The sequence below is a fragment of the Pristis pectinata genome, chromosome 25, assembly GCF_009764475.1.
Source record: "Pristis pectinata isolate sPriPec2 chromosome 25, sPriPec2.1.pri, whole genome shotgun sequence".
In the NCBI taxonomy this organism is placed as follows: domain Eukaryota; kingdom Metazoa; phylum Chordata; class Chondrichthyes; order Rhinopristiformes; family Pristidae; genus Pristis; species Pristis pectinata.
The window spans coordinates 29,242,613-29,262,590 of NC_067429.1; the positions used below are offsets into that span (position 1 = coordinate 29,242,613).

Below are 19,978 nucleotides of genomic sequence, written 5' to 3' on the forward strand. Positions count from 1 at the left end.
GCCGTCCATCAAACCACCCTCACACTATCTAACCCTTTCGTCCCGCATATCCCTCTATCTCACATTCCTCCATATGCCTATCCAACAAACTCTTGAACCTGTCCAATGTATCTGCCTCCACCACCACCCCAGGCAGTGCATTCCATGCACCAACCACTCCCTGGGTGAAAAGCCTCCCCCTGACATCTCCCCTGAACCTCCCACCCATAACCTTAAAGCCATGCCCTCTCGTCTTGAGCATTGGTGCCCTGGGAAGGAGGCACTGGCTGTCTACTCTATCTATTCCTCTCAATATTTTATATACCTCTATCATGTCTCCTCTCATCCTCCTCCTTTCCAGTGAATAAAGCCCTAGCACCCTTAAGCCTTTCCTCATATTCCATACGCTCTAATCCAGGCAGCATCCTGGTAAATCTCCTCTGCACCCTCTCCAACGCCTCCACATCCTTCCTATAATGCGGCGACCAGAACTGAACACAGTACTCTAAATGTGGTCTAACTAGGGTTTTGTAAAGCTGCGTCATCGCTTCACGGCTCTTAAACTCAATCCCACGATTTATGAAAGCTAACATCCCATAGGCCTTCTTAACTGCTCTATCCAACTGTGAGGCAACTTTCAGTGAACTGTGAATATAAACCCCCAGATGGGGTTTTACCCCCAACCTTGATCATGTCTGTAGTGGCTATTAAATCACCTCCATTTATTTTTATTTATGTTATCAATTGACCTACCTTGTGATGAATGCTGTTGGCATTCAGATAAAGACTCTCATTTTGTCTGTTTACCATTTGTCCTTGCTTTCACTGTATTTGCCATTATGCTAATATAGTTGTATCCACTGACTCCTGGTACCCTGACTTATTGTTTCGTTCTTTGTTTACTTTTCTAAGCTAAAAAGAATTGGCTGTAAAGATGGTGGATACACGGGGTTCCTATATTCTAGAAAGGTACTAGCATATTGGAAAACCACAAAGGTAATACCCCTATTCAAGAAAGCTGGGTGATAAAATGCGGGAAAGTATATACCCATTAGCATAACCTTTAATGTTAGAATCCATTATTGAGGAAGTAGTAGCAAGATGTTTAAAAGATCATAATACAAGTAAGCAGAGTGGATGTGGTTTTATGAAAAGGAAATCACATTTGACAAAGTAGTTCTTTGAGGAGGTAGCGTGCAAGATGGGTAAAAGAAAACCAATGGATGCATTTTTTGATTTCCAGAAGGCATTTAATCAGGTGTAAAAGTTAACTCCACAAAGTTGGAGCTCAAAATGTTGCATGGACAGAGGTTAATTAGCAAAAAAAGTCAGGATAAATGTGTCATTTTGAGGCTGTAATCAGTAGGATGCCACAGTTTTCTACTATTTGCAAACTTGATTCCTGACTTAGTTGAAGGGACTGACTGATGCTGTGAAATCTAGACCAAAGAGGCATAGTTTCTGAATACGGGGTTGCCATTTAAGACTGGGATGAGGAAGAATTTATTCTGTTTTGAGGGAATCATGGGTTATTGGGAGTGGGCAGGTAAGTGGAGCTGAGGACAGGTCAGATCAGATCAATGATGATCTTGTGAATGGTGCAGCATGCTTCAGGGGCCCACTGGCCCATGTAACTGCACTGTGTAATGCTAACTCAATGTAACTGCACTGTGTAATGAGTTGACCTGTATGATCGGTATGCAAGACAAGTTTTTCACTGTACCTCAGGATAACTCTGATCAGTCATCTGTGGAGGCAGAAGGTGTAGTCGATGTTTTGGATCGAGACCCTGCATCAGGACCAAGAGGGAAGAGGAAAGATTGCCAGTATATAGCAGTATAGGGGTGGGGGGTGGTTGGAGCTTGCAGCTGGTAGGTAATAGGTGGAAGCAGATGGAGAGGGGTGATTGAAGATGGAACCAGGTGGGAGGAAGGAAATGGGAAAGATGAATGTAGAAAAGATGGGGTCCTGACAAGCATTTCCTCTATTTCCTGTATGTCCGTCCTCACTCCACCTCTCCCCAGATAGAGCAGGAATAGACTTCCTTTGGTTCTCACCTTTCATCCCACCAGCCTCTGTATTCAACACCATCTTCTGCGATTTTTTTTTTTCCCCAGCTCCAATCTGATCTCGCCATCAGTTGCCTCTTCCGCTCTAAACCCTCACCTCCTGCTTTCCGGAGGGCCTGCTCTCTTCATGACTCCCTGGTCCACTCATCCCTTCTCACCCTCCCCATTCCCTGGAACTTTCCCCTGCTACCATAGAAGATGTAACACATGTACACCTGTCCCTTCACCTCTTCCCTCACCACCATCCAGGGACCCAAACAGTCCTTCCAAATGAGGCAGAGCTTCTCCTGTATCAATCTGTACTCATTGGTTGCCACGTGGCCTCTTCTATGTTGATGTAGTCACACATAAATTAGGAGACCGTGTTGTGGAGCACTTGCACTTTGTCCACAACGACCATCTTGAGCTTCTGATTGCATGTCATTTCAAATCTCCTTCCCAGTCCCACACTGACCTGTCCATTATCTGCGTTCTCCATTGCTACGGGGAGGCCAAATGCAAATTGGAAGAACATTTGATATTCTGCTTGGGTAGTTTGCATATTTTTCTAAGTGGAATATGAAGAATTCTCCATTGTCAGATAACCCACATTCCTCGTGTTGCATAAGTGCTGGTGTGGCGTGCACACTTGCCCACCTAGTTTTCTTCTTACTTTGTTCACCTTTCTCATTCTCCCTCTCCCCACCCCCCACCTGGTTCCATTTGCCCACCAACCCCTCCCTATCTGGTTTCATGTGTCATCAAGCAGCCTCTGCCCCACACCACTTGTACTAGAACATAAAACAGTACAGCACAGGAACAGGCCCCATCAGCCTACAATGTCTGTACCAACCACCATGCTAAGTTGAACTGGACATTTGTCTGCACATGGTCTCTTTCGCTCAATTCCCAGCCTGCTCATGTCTGTCTAAATGCCTCATCATGATGTATCTGCTTCCACCACCTCCCTGGCACATTTCCAGGCATCTACCATTTGCAGGCGGGGGGAGAACTTGCCTCTTAATTCTCCTTTTAAACTATCCCTCTCTCACCTTAAAGCTATGCCCTCTAGTATTTGACATTTCCACCCTGGGGAAAAGACTGACTCTCTACTCTGTCTATGCTTCTCATTCTATATAGTTCTATCAGGTTGCTCCTCAACTTCCAACGTTCCAGAGAAAACAATCCAACTCCTTGGAGCTACTACTCTAATCCAGGCAACATCTTGGTGAACCTGTTTTGCATAGTTTTAAAAGCCTCCACATCCTTCCTGTAATGTGGTGACCAGAACTTCACACAATATTCTGCATGTGGCCTAACCAAAGTTATCTACAGCTGTAACATGACTTCCCGACTTCTTATATTCAATGCCCCAATCAATGAAGGCAAGCATGCCATAAAGTCCTCTTTACCACCCTATCTAGTTGTGTACTGGCAATCTTTCCTCTTTCCCCCTCAGTCCTGATGCAGGGTCTCGACCTGAAACATTGACTTACACTTTCTGCCTCCACAGATGCTGATTGACCATCTGAATTTTCTAGCATTTGTCTTTTATTTTGTCCTGCTAATCCTCTATTCAGCAGGTGACACTGGAAGTAATTCAAAAATTACTACCTTTTGATACCTTCTGTGATTTTCCCCAGAGCTCCTGAATCTGTCTAAATCCCTTTTCTTCCAAAGCCTGTAGTTTCCTCACAGACAAACTTTTGTTTTTCCCTTCACCCTTGCCTCAAGTTCTACCCTTGTCCTCCTCTGATTACTTTCTTGATACCAGGAAGGCAACATGTAATGTAGAATTTTGGCAGGTGCAGAAACCTAAAGGATTTATTTCCCTTTTGATCCTTCATTTCTACTCTTTGCGCAATAACTTAGTGGTACAATTAACGTACCCTAGACTGCACTCCAAGTTGTTATGGCCCTTGTATTGAACATTGTTCCAAATGTGTCAGCTTACAAGGGAATTTCTGGACTACCAGGACCTTTGCCAGATGGCTACTTCCTTAAAATGTTAAATGTGCTCTAAATTTGTGTTGTTGTAGTGAAGAGATTACCTTCTGATTTCTTTTTCTCACAGAAGTCCATTTTTCATTAATTTGATTTATTTGTTAGCACTTGGAAAAAAATATGGAAAGCAGAATTTTTTTAAATGACAATTTCTAATAATTTACTTAGACCTCTACTGGTGTTGGGTCATTGTTGGGATTTCTGAATGATTGACTTCATAGCACTCTGACGAATACAGATTTTTTTCTGGTCATGCATGTTCCTGATTGCATTGTTGGTAAATATTAAACGTGACAAAAGATTCTTTACCACTGTGTTTAGGGAAGGCTATATTTAAAAAAAGAGAAAGGGAGCAATGAAAAGTGTCATTGTCTCTGGGGGGGGGATCTACCTTGAAACAGTGGAGGAAAAAATACGGAACATTAAGTCTTATCCCCACATTTTTAGTGGCAATAACAGCAGTACTAGGTTACATTGTTGTCACTTATCCTTTGGAAAGGTATAAGCTGCTTAAGCTCAGCTAGGTTTAATTGGAGAAGCAATGATCTGCGTGGTTTAGTTCTACATTGGGCAAAGCTTGTACCCATTGGGCTATCAAGTCATGTGCGATATTGATAAAGGTTTTTGCCTTGTTTCGTTACCATTTCTGGAAAGTTAGATTATTGGATTGAATTGAATTGCTGTCCACCTGAATTTGCATAATTGTTATTCGTATATTAATCTTCTGTTGCTTACTTGGCAAGTTCTTCATTGTATGGTCCCCATCTTTGTGTCGAAATTACTCCAGATATCACCTCTACTCACCTACATAGCCTCCTCTGATTCCATATCTCCCCTATAAACTCTACTCCTCCAATTCCGGCCTTTTTTTTGCACCACTACTTCCTTTGCTTCACGAGTGACAGCTGTGCCTTCATTTGTGCAGGACCAAAAGCTCTTTATCTCCACCTCTCTCTCTCTTCAGGCACTCCTTAAAGACTACCTTTTTTTGGAAGGCTTTGGCAACATGTCCTAATAATTTATGTATTAAAATGAGAAAATTCTGAAGATACTCAACAGGTCAGCCAGAGAGAGATGGAGTTAATGTTTCTGGTAGATAAACTTTCATCAGAGAGGGCATTTTTAATTCACAGCCTGTTCATGTAAAAAAAACACCCACTCCATGCTGGCATGTTTTTGTTCAATTTTTTTAGTCAATGTTGATTTAAGGCTACCTAAGTATGTTCTCGCTACAGATTTAGTGACAGCTATGGTTTGGCTGGTGGTATGTGCATCTTAAGATTGTGTAAACAGCATGTGATGGTGAACAGGTGACCCGGGGAAGCATGGAAGCAGTATTGACGGAACAGAATTTATGTTTGCACTGAAGATGTCTTTTTTTCATTTTTACTGTTTATTTGGAGGAATTTTATAGTTCATTCAAGGCAGATTTGAGCAATGGGTCAGACAACATGGAGGGAGGGCAAGAAGTGGTAAATAGCAATCAACATGAACAATCTAATCTCATGTTTTTGGATTATGTCATCAAAGGGCAGAAAGTGGATGTGAAATTGGATGGGCAAGGACAGATCCATAGGGACTCTAGTGGTAAATCTACAGCAACAGGAAGTAAAGCTATTCCATGATATTTCTGTGGTTATGATTGGATTAGCAACAGTGGAACAAAGTATTGGCTTTGCTGCTTGTAGATGGTCATGAATTTAAGCTTCCCAAACTGCTAAGTAATTTCACCCTTATGATTGCTCTGCCAGTCTGCATCTATTAATGTTGCTGATATCCTAATGTTTTGGTCTTCCTCAGACTGTTCACAACTTCCTTTGACACAAAGCTATTCCATATATAACTTGTCTGTACCTCGATGTTGTTGTGGCAAAAATGTGAGATGACCCTCAGGTGAAACTCTAAAACAGAACAGGCTACCTTTTTAACATTATTTCAAGTGTATTGAAGATTGATTTACAACCTCACCCTATCACTGCAATTTTTGGATTAGCAAGGATAGAGTCTGGCCATTTATCTGCTTCCGCTAACCGTATGATTGCTTTTGTTACATTAATGGCCAAACGATCCATTTTGCTTAAATGGAAGGATGCAATACCCCCTACTACTTTTCAATGGTTCTCTCAAACTATTTCATGTTTAAACTTGGAAAAAATTAGGAGTGGTACTGTTGATCCGTCGCTTAAATTTGAAGATATTTGGAGTCCATTTATTCAATACTTTCACATGATGTAGATCCCCTTTCAATAACTTTCCAACTTAGAGGAACGGAGTTGACAACATAATATTGCTCTGTTTCTACTGAGAAATTTTAGTCCAGTCTTTTTTTGTTTTTTTGAAATTTTTCTGTTTAGTTTATATTGTTTATAACTTTTATTGATTTGGGGGTTTTTTCTTTCTTTTTTTAATTTGTGTAATCTTTTTCTTTCCTCTCTTTTATATTCATTTACTAAGATTGTTGGATCGACAGATTTTTTTGTATCTTATTGTTCTTTGTGATTACCTATGCCATGATTGTTATCCAGATCTCTCTTGTATTACATGTACAAACATTGATGCTATATATTAATCTGTATTAATTTGAAAACTAATAAAAAGATTGAAAAAGAGAGAACAGGCTACCTTGATTTCTCATTTCCATTCAGCAAAACAACATAGTTCTACTATGTCGGAATCAAATCAACAACTCTAGGTCAAAGACATCACTATGGGAACTCACATGGATCCAAGATTCAGCTGCCTCATTGTGGGATGTGTAGATCGACCCTTCAGTCCTACTTGTGGCCTTCTCCCTCAACAGTTAATGTTGTAAAGAATTCAAAAATATTGTTACTTTTGTTGTCAGTTTCCACCCCATCCTCACTTCCACATGTTCCATCACTGACTCTGGTCTTCCCTTTTCTGGATTTCTGTCTCTATTTCATGCCCACAGACTCCTATAGGTGTCTTAATTTTACTTCCTCCATTTTGCTTCCTCTAAGGATTTCTTTCCAGTCTCCTCGGTTTTTGTCTCCACCGCATCTGCTTTGATAATGAGACTTTCCATACAAGTGCCTCTGAGGTTTCTTCCTTTAACTTAACCATGGCTCCCCCACCATAGTTGTTAACTGTTTCTCTTTTGACAGATGCTGCCTGATGAGTGTCTCCAGCATTATCTGTTTTTACGTTGGAATCAAATGGGTTGGGGAGGGAGTAAAACACTGGTGCATGATGTTTGCACGTGGGAATGCCTCTGAGTGGTGAGCAGCCTGCCATTGTTACTCTTCCATCTGTATTTGGCTGCACTGATGACTTGGTTTCTGAAGCCAGTTTCTGATTGGCATGGCCTTGAGCACATAGCCTTGCCATCAAAAATGCAAGAGATGTTGCCCACAAGTGCTTTGACAGCTGATTCAATCATTCCCACAGGCTTGCCACCTGTCAAAACTGCCACAATAATTTGCCTTTGATATTCAGAAACATTGAACAATGTTCAAGCTATTAGAAAATAAAACTGTATTTAGACATTAAATGTAAACTTGATTTTAATATTTAAATACAATTACTTCATACATTTAAATGAGCTCAATGAGTTCAAGAAATATAAATTACTTGAACCCATCTCCCTGTGAGCCATTCCACTCTATTGAATTGGATGGAGTTATTGAGCATGTGCCAGTTTTAGTACTAGGGTTGTCAACAGTTGTATATTGTATTGTACTTGTATCTAAAAGAAAACATGGGTGTTCTGTATTATTTTATATAGCACTTCAACTTTGCTGTATAGCCAACTGTTAGGGAGCAAGATTAGAAATCTCCAAGCCAGTCCAAATGCTTTTAAAGGTGATGTAACCACAGAATTTACAGCAAATTTAAAGCCCGATGCTGCATGGTAACTAGGATTACCGTGCTTATTATGCCAACTTGGGCTTGCATAAAAACATAAGAAGTAGGAGCAGAGCGAGGCCATTAGCTCCTTTTGAACCTGCCCTGCCATTCATTAAGATCATGGCTGATGTTTTACCTCAACACTGCTTTTCTACACTATCCCCATATCCCTCTATTCCTTTAATATCTCTGGTTAGGCTGCATCTGGAATACAAGTTACAGAAAAAGCATGTCAGACAACATGTCAAGATAATTATAGGGGATTTTAACATGAAGGTGGATTGGGAAAGCCAGGAAAGCAGTGGATCTCAGGAGAGCGAGTTTGTGGAAGATCTACGGGATGGCTTTTTGGAGCAACTTGTTGAAGAGCCCACCAGGGGATCAGCTGTTTTGGATTGGGTGCTGTGTAACAAACCGGAGGTGATTAGGGAACTCAAGGTAAAGGAACCATTAGGAACTAGCGATCACAATATGATTGAGTTCAGTTTCAAATTTGAAAAGGAAAAGCAGGTGCATCAATATTTTAGTGGAACAAAGGAAATTACAGTGGCATGAGAGAGGAACTGGCCCAAATTGATTGGAAAACTAAGCTAGTTGGAGGGATGGCAGAGCAGAAATGGACAGAATTCCTACAAGAAATAAGGAAAATGTAGGATAGATATATTCCGAGAAAAAAGGGTTATAAATGGAAAAAGGGCACAAATGTGGATAACGAGAGAGGTTAAGGCTAAAATAAGAGCAAAAGGGAGGGCATACAAGGAAGCAAAAATTAGTGGGGAAACACGAGACTGGGAAACTTTTAAAAACTTACAGAAAGAAACTAAGAAGGTCATTAGAAAAGAAAAGATGAATTATGAAAGGAAGTTGGCAGATAACATTCAAAAGGATACTAAGAATTTTTTTAAATATATGAAGAGTAAAAGAGACACGGGTTGATATAGGACCAATTGAAAACGGTGCGGGAGAGATTGTAATGGATAACAGATGGCAGAGGAACTAAATGAGTATTTTGCATCGGTCTTCACTGTGGAGGACATCAGCAATATACCCGATAGGGGTCTCGGGATAGAACCGAGTTCAGTCAAGATTACTAGAGAAGGTGCTCAGGAAGCTAAATGGATTTATGAAGATAAGTCTCCCGGACCAGATCAAGTGCACCCTTGGGTTCTGAGGGAGGTGGCTTGAGAGATTGCGGAGGCATTGGTGATAATTTTCCAGGTATCGATAGACTCCGGTATGGTTCCGGAGGACTGGAGGGTCGTAAATATAGTTCAGCTGTATAAGAAAGGTGGGAGGCAGCATAAAGGAAATTACAGACCTATTAGTCTGACATCAGTGGTGGGAAAGGTATTGGAATGGATCCTCAAAGATGAGGTTATGGAATACCTGGAGGTGCAAGGCAAGATAGGTCCAAGCCAGCGTGGTTTCATGGAGGGAAGATCCTGCCTGACCAACCTATTAGAGTTTTTTGAGGAAATCTCAGGTGGGGTGGATAAGGGAGAGGCTGTGGATGTTGTGTATTTAGACCTTCAAAAGGCCTTCAACAAGGTGCCGCACAAGAGGCTGATTAATAAGATGAGAGCTCATGGAATTACAGGTAGGATATGAGAATGGGTGGAGCATTGGCTGGTAGGCAGAAAGCAAAGGGTGGGAATAAAGGGATCCTGTTCTGGTTGGCTGCTGGTTACCAGTGGTGTTCTGCAGGGGTTGGTGTTGGGGCTGCTTCTTTTTACATTGTACATCAATGATTTGGATTATGGAGTTAATGGTTTTGTGGCTAAGTTTGCAGATGACAGCAAGATAGGTGGAGGAGCAGGGAGTATTGAAGAAGCAGGAAGGTTGCAGAGAGACTTAGATAGTTTAGGAGTATGGGCAAAGAAATGGCAGATGAGATTCAATGTTGAGAAATGTGCGGTTGTACACTTTGGAAAAAGAAATAAACAGGCAGATTATTACCTAGATGGGGAGAAAATTCAAGGTACGGAAGTGCAAAGGGACTTGGGGATCCTCGTGCAGGATACCCTAAAGGTTAACCACCAGGTTGGATCAGCAGTTTAAAAAAAAGCGAATGCTGTGTTGGCATTCATTGTGAGAGGTATAATGTGTAAAAGTAAGGAAGTATTGATGAGGCTCTATGGGGCACTGGTGAGGCCTCATTTGGAATACTGTGTGCAGTTTTGGGTCCCTTATCTTAGGAAGGATGTACTGATGTTTGAGAGGGTTCAGAAAAGATTTAAGAGGATGATTCCCGGAATGAAAGGGCTTACATATGATGAGCATTTGTCAGCACTTGGACTGTACTCACTGGGGTACAGAAGAATGAGAGGGGACCTCAGAAACATTCTAAATGTTGAAAGGACTGGACAGAGTAGATGTGGCTAAGCTGTTGTCCCTTGGTGGGTGAGTCCAGGACTAGAGGGCACAGTCTTAGAATTAGAGGGTACCAGTTTAAAACAGAAATGAGGAGAAATTTCTTTAGCCAGAGGGTAGTGAATTCATAGAATTCTTTGCCATGTACAGCTGTGGAGGCCCAATCATTGGGGGTGTTTAAGGAGGAGATGGATAGGTATCTAACTAGTCAAGGTATCCAGGGATATGGGGATAAGGCCTGAAATTGGGGCTAGGTGGGAATAGTTTTAGTTTAGCTCATGGAGCAGACTCGATGGGCTGAATGGCCTACTTCTGCTCCTTTGTCTTGTGATCTTGTGATATTGCATTCAATTCTGGTTGCCCCATTATAGGAAGAGTGTGGAGGCTTTGGAGGGGGTGCAGAAGAGGTTTACCTGGTTTAGAAGGCCTGTGCTATGAGGAGTTGAACAAACTGAAGTTGTTTTCTTTGAAGTGACGGAAGCTGAGAGGAAATCTGATAAGAGTTTATAAAATTGAGAGGCATAGGTAAGAGTAGGCAGCTGGTATATTTTTCCCCGGGGCTGAAATGTCTAATATTAGAGGCCATTCATTTAAGGTGAAGAGGGAAAGTTCAATGGAGATAAGCAGGCAAGTTTGTTTTTTTTACACAGGTGGGTGCCTGGAATATGCTGCTAGGAGTGGTGATGGGGGCTTTTAGGTGGGCGCATAAATATGCAGAGAATGGAGGGATATGGACCTTGTGCAGGCAGAACGAATTAGTTTAATTTGGTGTCATCAGCTTAATTAGTTCGGCACATCATCATGGGCCGAAGGGCCGGTTCCTGTGCTGTATGCTCTGTATCCAGAAATTTATCAATTTATGTTGTGAATGAATTCAATGGCTGAGCTCTAGAGCTGTCCAGGATAAGGTATACCAAAGATTCACCACCCTCTGTATGAAGTAATGCAATCATAGTGGTACAGCACAGAAACAGGCCCTTTTGGCCCAACTCATCCGTGCCGACCAAGATGTTTTCTTGAGCTGGTCCCATTTGCCTGCATCTGCCCCATATCCTTCTAAACCTTTCCAATCCATGTACCTGTCTAAATGTCTTTTAAACATTGTTAGTATTCTCATCTGTAACACTTTCTCTTGCAGCTCGCCTCACCCTTTTGTGTGGGGGGAGAAACTTGCCCTTGAGCTCCTCAAAACTTTCCCCTCTACCTTAAACTTATGCCCTGTAGTTTTAGACTCCCCTACTCTGGGGAAAATGACATGACAGTTCACCTCATCTGTGCCCCTCATGATTTTATAAACCTGATGTATTGGTTTATTATTGTCACTTGTACCGAGGTACAGTGAAAAACTTGTCTTACAAGCTGATCGTACAGGTCAATTCATTACACAGTGCAGTTACGTTGAGTTAGTACAGAGTTCATTGATGTAGTACAGGTAAAAACAATAACAGTACAGAGTAAAGTGTCACAGCTACAGAGAAAGTGCAGTGCAGGGTCTCAACAAGGTAGATCGTGAGGTCAGAGTCCATCTCATTGTATAAGGGAACCGTTCAATAGTCTTATCACAGTGGGGTAGAAGCTGTCCTGAAGCCTGGTAGTACGTGCCCTCAGGCTCCTGTATCTTCTATCTGATGGAAGAGGAGAGAAGAGAGAATGACCTGGGTGGATGTGGTCTTTGATTATGCTGGCTGTTTCGCCAAAGCAGTGAGAGGTAAAGACAGTCACCCCTTGTGCTTCCTTCGCTCCAGTGAAAACGGTCATTGAGTCATACAGCACGGAAACAGGCCCTTCGGCCCAACTGGTCTGTGCTGACCAAGATGCCCCATCCAAGCTAATCTCATTTGCTGGTGCTTGGCCCATAACCTTCTGAACCGTTCCAATCCATGCATCTGTCCAACTGTCTTTTAAGTTGTTATTGTATCTCAACCACTTCCTCTGACAGCTGATTCCACATAGATACCACCCTTTTTGTTTAAAAAGGAAGTTGCCATTCAAGTTCCTCTTATTTTTTCCCTCTCACCTTACACGTATGCCCTCTAGTTCTTAATACCCCAACTCTGGTGGGGAAGAAGGTGGGTGCATTCACTTTATCTCTGCCCCTCACGATTTTATACTTGTCTGTAAGATCACCGCTGTCTCCTACTCTCCAAGGAATAAAGTCCTAACCTGTCTAATCTCTCCCTATAACTCAGTCCCTCAAGTTCTGGCAGCATCTTTGTAGATCTTTTCTGCACTCTTTCCAGTTTAATAACATCTTTCCTGTAGCAGGGTGACCAAAACTGAACACAGTACTCCAAGTGCAGCCTCGCCAGTGTCCTGTACAACCACACCACGACCTCCCAGCTATACTCAATGCCCTGACTTATGAAGGCCAGCATGCCAAAAACCTTCTTCACCACCCTGTCTATCTGTGACTCCACTTTCAGGGATTAAGTACTTGTACTCCAAGGTCCCTCTGTTCTACTGCAGTCCCCAGGGCCCTGCTGTTCACTGTGAAAGTCCTACCTGGATTAGACTTAGCAAAATGCAATACCTGGCAGTTATCGGAATTAAACTCTAATTTGCCATTTCTCGGCCCACTTACTCAGCTGATCAAGATCCCCCTGTAATTTTTGATAACCTCCTTCATTGTCCACTACACCATTTATTTTAGTGTCATCTGCAAACTTACTTGCATAACTTGTACATTCTTATCCAAATCGTTGATATAGATGACAAACAACAATGGGCCCAGCATCGACCCCTGAGGCACACCACTAGTCCAGGGCCTCCAGTCCGAGAAACCACCTTCCACCATCACCCTCTGCTTTCTACCAGCAAGCCAATTGTGTATCCAATTAGCCAGCTCTCCCTAGACGCCATGCAGTTTAACCTTCTAGAGCAGCCTACCATGTGGAACCTTATCAAAGTCCCAGCCATTCAATCTCTCCTTATAACTCAAGCCCTCCAGTCTCTGCATCATCCTTATGAATCTTTTCTGCATCCTGTATAGCTTAATTGCACCCTTCCTGTACTTAGACAACCAGAACAGCGAACAATATTCCATGTGTGGTCTCACCAATGTCTTGTACAGCTGTAACATGACATCCCAGCTGTTGTACTCAATGCCCTGTCTGATGAAGGCAAGCATGCCCATATGCCGCCTTCATCTTGTCTACCTGTGATGCCACTTTCAGGGAACTGTGTCCTTGCAACCCTAAGTCACTCTGTTCTACAACACTCCCTAGGCCCTGTTATTCACTATTTATGTCCTGGCCTAGTTTAACTTCACAAAATACATCACGTTGCACTTGTCTGAACTAAATTCTATCTGCCATCCCTTGGCCCAGTATCCCAGTTGATCTAAATCTTGTTGTAGCCTTAGACAATTCTTCTACACTGTCTACTGCATCACCAGTTTCAATGTCATTTGCAGACTTACTGATCATGCCACCCACATCCTCATCCAAATCGTTAATAGATGTAACAAACAACAATGGACCCAGCATTGATCCCTGCGGCACACTACTGGTCACAGGCCTCCTATCTGAAAAACAACCCTCCACCCTGTCTCCTTTCACCAAACCGATTTTGTATCCAATTTATCATGCAGGACTTTGTCTCCTAATCTCAGTTCCAAATGGTCTATTGTTTGTTCTGCAACTATGACTCCTGCATCCAGACTCTTCCAGGAGAAATATCCTTTCCACACCCAGCCTGTAGAGCATTCTAAGAATTTTGTTTCAATGAGATACCGTGTCATTCTTCCAAGCATGAGAGAATACAGGCCTAGTCTATTTGGTCTCTACTTGTACAGCAAACCTACTTGTACAGAACCAGTCTTGTGAATCTTTGTGTTACTGCCAGTCTCTAGTGTTGGGGGTCAATGCCAAGCCCATAGTTGGTCTCCAGGATGGTAGGAACTTGTCCAGAGTTGAGTCCTGGGTAAAGCTTGGAGGTTGGGAGGGGTGGGGAAACTACAACTTTGCTTGCCCCTCAAGGGCATGGTTGTGGTTTCCATCATTCAGCAGGCCAAGTGCATAGTCTCATTGTTGTCAATGCCTATGCAGCCAGCGATTGGCCATCCTGGTTCATTGAACTCTATGTGGACTCAGCAGTACAGTGAGGTCCAGGCAGATGGATGTAGTTGGGTACCTGGGCCTGTCGGGGAGGGGGGCTGGAGAAACACTTCTCATTGGCAATTACCAATCTGGTCTTTACAATAATGGAAAGAAAGATGCAACAGAGTAAAGCCCTGCCCAAAACATGTCTCTTATTCTGGGGATACAATTTGGTGCAAACATTTCTCAGTTAACTGCAGAATACTGGTGCTCTAACGATGGACTCTGACAATCCAGTTTAGTACCTGTGCCAGTGTGCTCAAAATAACTGCGGTGAGGACCTCTTGGCAAGTTTGGGTGTTCCATTTTCATGTGAGTGGCTCTCAGCAGTGTTTCGAGTGTTACTCTGGCCCTCCCTAAAAGTTGTGCAGCACTTGTACAATTGCAAGAGCACAGATTCTGAATACTGACGACTAGATGTTGCAAACAGTGATTCTTGAGATGTGTCTATTTTGTAAGACTGCCATCTGTAGCAGCAATAACTCTCCATAATGGTGGAGATAAATGTGCTTATGCCACCAGACGTCTAGCTGCTATCTTTTTGCTTAATCATTAATCGATGAGACGGGGGAATTTATGGCCATCCCTATTTACTCTGAAGAGAATATTGCAAAATAATAGGAAGTATTTTGGAATTTTGAACCATTGCTGATAAATTACTGGCGATAAATTTCCAAATTGGGATGCTTTGTGATGGTGTTCCTGTGCGGCTGCTCCTTCTGTCTTTCGAGATGGTAGAAATCATGAGATTGGAAAGTGCTATGAAGAAACCTTGATCAGTAGCTAAGAACTGTATACTCTGTAGCTGCAGTGTGGCAGTGATGAAAGAAATGTTTAAGCTGCTGGATGGGTTGTATAGCCAAGTGGACTGCTTTTACTCAATGGTACTGAACTTTAGGTTCGCTGGAGTAGCACTCACCTAGCAAAGTGAAGAGTATTGCATCACATATCAGTTGTGCTATATAATGATTGGAAAGTCTGGGGAGTTGGCAAGCTACTTGCTGTAAAATACCAAGGCTCTGACCTGTTGCAGCTTATAGTATGTATGTGGTTGACCCCAGAAGGTTGACGGAATATTTGATAATGGTATTGTGGTTGAATGTCAAAGGAAGGTATTTAGATCTGTTGTTGGAGTTGATTATTACCTGGCACTTGCCTGGTGCTCTTGAATTTTCACAAATCTCAAGCCTGAATGTTGTCAATATCTTATTGCATTCATGTGTGGGTTGCCTCATTATCTGTGGAGTTGTGAATGGATTAGAATACTGTGCATTCAATAGCAAGTTTTCCCACTTCTGACTGAATAATAGAATCAGAATCAGGTTTATTATCGCTGATATATGTCATGAAATTTGTTGTTTAACAGCAGCAGTATAATGCAAGACATAAAAATTACTATAGGTTACAAAAATAAATAGTGCAAAAGAGGAATAAGAGGAATAAATAGTGTTCATGGACTGATTAGAAATCTGATGGCACAGGGGAAGAAGCTGTTCCTAAAACATTGAGTGGATATACCTCCTCCCCAATAGTAGTAATGAGAAGAGGGCATGTCCTGGATGGTGAGGGTCCTTAATGATGGCTGGCGCCGCCTCTTGAAGATGTCCTCGATGGTGGGAAGGGTTGTGCCCGTGATGGAGCTGGCTGAGTCGACAACTCTCTGCGATCTCTTTCGATCCTGCACATTGGAGCCTCCATACACGGCAGTGTTGCAACCAGTCAGAATGCTCTCCTCCGTACATCTGTAGAAATATGCAAGAGTCTTCGATGACATACCAAATCTCCTCAAACTCCTAATGGAACTGCTGGCGTGCCTGCTTCGTGATTGCATCAATGTGTTGGGCGTCAACATCTGAGGATCTATCTTAGGCCAATGAACTTGAAGCTGCTCACGTTTTCCACTGCTGACCCCTCAATGAGGACTGGTGTGTGTTCTCCTGACTTCCTCTTCCTGAAATCCACAATTAGTTTCTTGGTCTTGCTTACATTGAGTGCGAGGTTGTTGTTGCGACACCACTCAACCAGCCGATCTATCTCACTCCTGTATTCCTCCTTGTCGCTGATTCTGACAACAACAGTGGTGTCATCACTGAATTTATAGATGGCATTTGAGCTGTGCCTAGCCACACAGTCATGAGTGTAGAGAGAGTAGAGCAGTGGGCTAAGCATGCATCCTTGAGGTGCACCTGTGTTGATTGTCAGCAAGGAAGATGTGTTATTACTGATCTGCACTAACTGTGGTCTCCTGACAAGGGAATCAAGGATCCAGTTGCAGAGGGGGGTTCAGAGGCCCAGGTTTTGAAGCTTGTTGATTAGTACTGAGGGGATGATGGTGTTGAATGCAGAGCTGTAATCGATAAACAGCAGTGTGATATATATTTTGCTGTTGTCCAGGTGCTTCATAGTCGAGTGGAGAGACAGTGAGATTGCATTTACTGTAGACTTGTTGTGGCGGTAGGCAAACTGTAGCAGGTCCAGGTCCTTAGGCAGGAGTTAATTCTCGCCATGACCAACCTCTCAAAGCACTTCATCGCAGTAGATGTGCTACTGGGCAATAGTCGTCGAGGCAGCTCACCCTGCTCTTCTTGGGCTCTGGTGTAATTGATGCCCTTTTGAAGCAAGTGGGAACCTCTGACTGCAGCAGTGGGCGGTTGAAGATGTCTTTGAATACTCTAGCCAGTTGGCCAGCACAGATTTTCAGTACCCTGCCAGGTACACCAGGGCCTGACACCTTGCGAGGGTTCACCCTCTTGAAGGATGTTCTGACATTTGCCTCTGAGACAGAGGTCATAGGGTTGCCAAATGCCATGGGGATTCGCACAGGCGTAGTGTTATTTTCCTTTTCAAAGCGTGTATAAAAGGCATTAAGCTCATTGGGGAGTGAAGCGTCACTGCTATTTATGCTGTTAGATTTCACCTTATTGGAAGTAATGGCTTGCAAACCCTGCTACAGCTGTCGTGCATCCGATTGATTCACATGAAAGAAGGAATGTAATTAATGAAGAAATTGAAAATATCGGACAGTACTTCTCAATAAACCTAGGCCTCTACATTTTGAATTTGGAATACAGCTGAGAATTCCCGATTTGTGTCATCTCTTGGGGAGAGATATTGTTCCTCAATTTCCCACCAGCTCCCTGTGTTTTCTGCGACTCCGGGGTGCACCCTACAATAACTGTTCTGTTGGTACTAGTGTCCAATCTGTTGCACCAGTAACAACATGGCATGACAGAATGTGCCCTTCTGGAGTCACCAAACTGCTCAGGTATCCCTTCCTTTCATTGCATCCCTTTTGAGGGATGTAGATCACGGAGAACTGATTTGAGCATGAGGTTATGATGCTCTTCAATTGAGGTGTTTCTTGGTTTTTTGTTGAGAGATGATTGCTGCCACTTAGTCTTCTGGCGTTTGCACAATTTTGGTTCTTGTCAGAGATGGATGTTAAGTTTTGAAGGCCCAGGTATTGAGGTATGATGTGAACTCCGTGATGAGGCACTAGTTCTCTGTCTGGGCAGAGGAGCAACAAAGGAGCAATTTTCTTATTTTTGGGTTCACCAATGGTCAGTCTGGCTAGTCTGAAAGATGCCAATTTGTACCAGTAGTTTTAAACCTAGCATGATGCTTGGAGCATGATCATTTTATGATGTCTTCCACAAAGCTACTGGCTACCTTCCTCAGGTTTGTAAACCCTCCATGCCAGAGGAAATCAGCAACTGGCTTGCTTTAAAAATGTGACCCAGTGAATAGACTCTGCAGGATATTATGTATACATAGAACAGTACAGTACAGGAACAGGCTCTTCACCCTATGATGTCTGCACCGAGCATGATGATGAATTAAACTAAATTTCTTCTGCCTGTATGTGAATCATGTCTCTCAGTTCCCTGCATTTTCATATGTCTAACTGCTCTTTAATTGCCCTTATCCTATCTACTTCCACCAGTACCCGTGGCAGCCCGTTCCAGGCACCTACCACTCTTTCTCAAAAAAAAACCGGCACATCTCCTTTTAAACTTTCCCCCTCTCACCTTAAATGCATCCCCTCCTTGTACTTGATATTTCTACCCTGGGAGAAAGATTCTGACTGACTACCCTCTCCATTGTTTCTCATAATTTTACAAACTTCTTTCTGGTTTCTCCTTTAGCCTCAGCCTCTGACAATCCTGTAGGTTGCTGTAGTCCTTTTATTTTTCTTTTGAGGATAAATTTTGCATATCCAGAGTATTGATTATTAAATTTTTAAACTTAAATTTTATTTACAGCGTGGTAACAGGCCCTTTCGGCCCAACGAGTCCGCGCCGCCCATTTTAAACCCAGTTAACCTACCTGTACGTCTTTGCAATGTGGGAGGAAACCGGAGCACCCGGAGGAAACCCACGCAGACACGGGAGAACGTACAAACTCCTTACAGACAGCGACGGGAATTGAACCCCGATCACTGGCGCTGTAATACTGACGCATTCTGTATTCACTGATAAGATTAACTGTGACATTGTTGCATCGGATGGTGAGAGTGATCTTATCAGGTGGCCTGGCAGATGGTTGGTATCGTTGTGTGGTCTGGTGGATGCATGGCAGTGTCATTGTGTGCTCCAATGAGAGAGGAGTGACATGCCTGCATGACTTGAATTTCTCCTACCCATCAATGAACACAAAATTAGTTTCTTCATCTCTCCCCAGTACCCTGCATTTGCCTCAGCTGTTTTATTTTTGGAACTCCATTGCCTATAGTTCCAGTGTTCTTTTCTGCTCCCCTCAATTTTGTGTTCTTCTCTGACTCTGCTTTCTCCCCCTATTTCCTTGTCCCTTCTCTGGTCTGTCCCAGCTCCCCAATTTCTCTTGCTTTCTTACATCCTCCTCTCCCTCACCAAACAACGGTTACTTGCAGCAGCTGCATTTGTGGCTCGAATCTCAGGGCATGCTTCCCTTAGTGGGTGACAAGGAAGGCTCCATACCGCATGTACACGCGGAAGGGTGGTCTGATGTGAAACCGAAACAGAGATTCTTGATTGGCATCAATATTTATTTCCGACTTTCTCATTCTCACACAGAACTGGGGTAGATCTCGTAACAGGAAAAATTTGCTTGCTGTGCAAGTGACTAGTTTTCCTGATGTAGTCAGCTATACAACCTGAATACTGTAATTGAATCTTCATAAAACAGTTGCTGGTTAGTCAGTGGTCAGTGACCTTGACTTCAATGAGGAATGTAATAAGGAAGTATGTTAAAAGAACAATCTAACACCTGTAGAATAAATTGTGGCTCTGGATTCTAATTGACACTTAACTCCTTATCTTTTTCTCTGCAGGGTAAAACAAATGACAAAGACGTGGATTAATCCTTTGGGACCGAACTGTAATTTGATTGAAGACCGCATGAGAGGCTTTCGTAACAGCAGCAGATGCCACCTGCTGATCATTTGTAAAGATTGATGGCGTATTTGTGCTTAGTTTTGATTCCTGATACACTTATCACAGTAAGAATAATTTTCAGTACCATTTACTATTCTGTCTCAAGTTAATACGGTTAGTTTTGGCAATTGTCTTAACAAGCAAATAGTGTTCAGTTTCCATTTTTATTTTTCATATTTTGAGACTTGTTTTCCAAGCATCA

At 42.7% G+C, this 19,978-nt stretch overlaps 1 protein-coding gene across 4 annotated transcripts in view; it reads left to right on the top strand.

Moving 5' to 3' along the window:
* Positions 1-19,978, top strand: part of tanc2a (tetratricopeptide repeat, ankyrin repeat and coiled-coil containing 2a) — a 591,670-nt gene that overhangs the window by 54,112 nt on the left and 517,580 nt on the right. For all 4 annotated transcript variants that reach the window (XM_052038520.1, XM_052038521.1, XM_052038522.1 and 1 more), the window contains exon 2: positions 19,674-19,841. The gene's annotated coding sequence lies outside the window, so the exon portion shown is untranslated. The remainder of the gene's footprint in view (positions 1-19,673; positions 19,842-19,978) is intronic.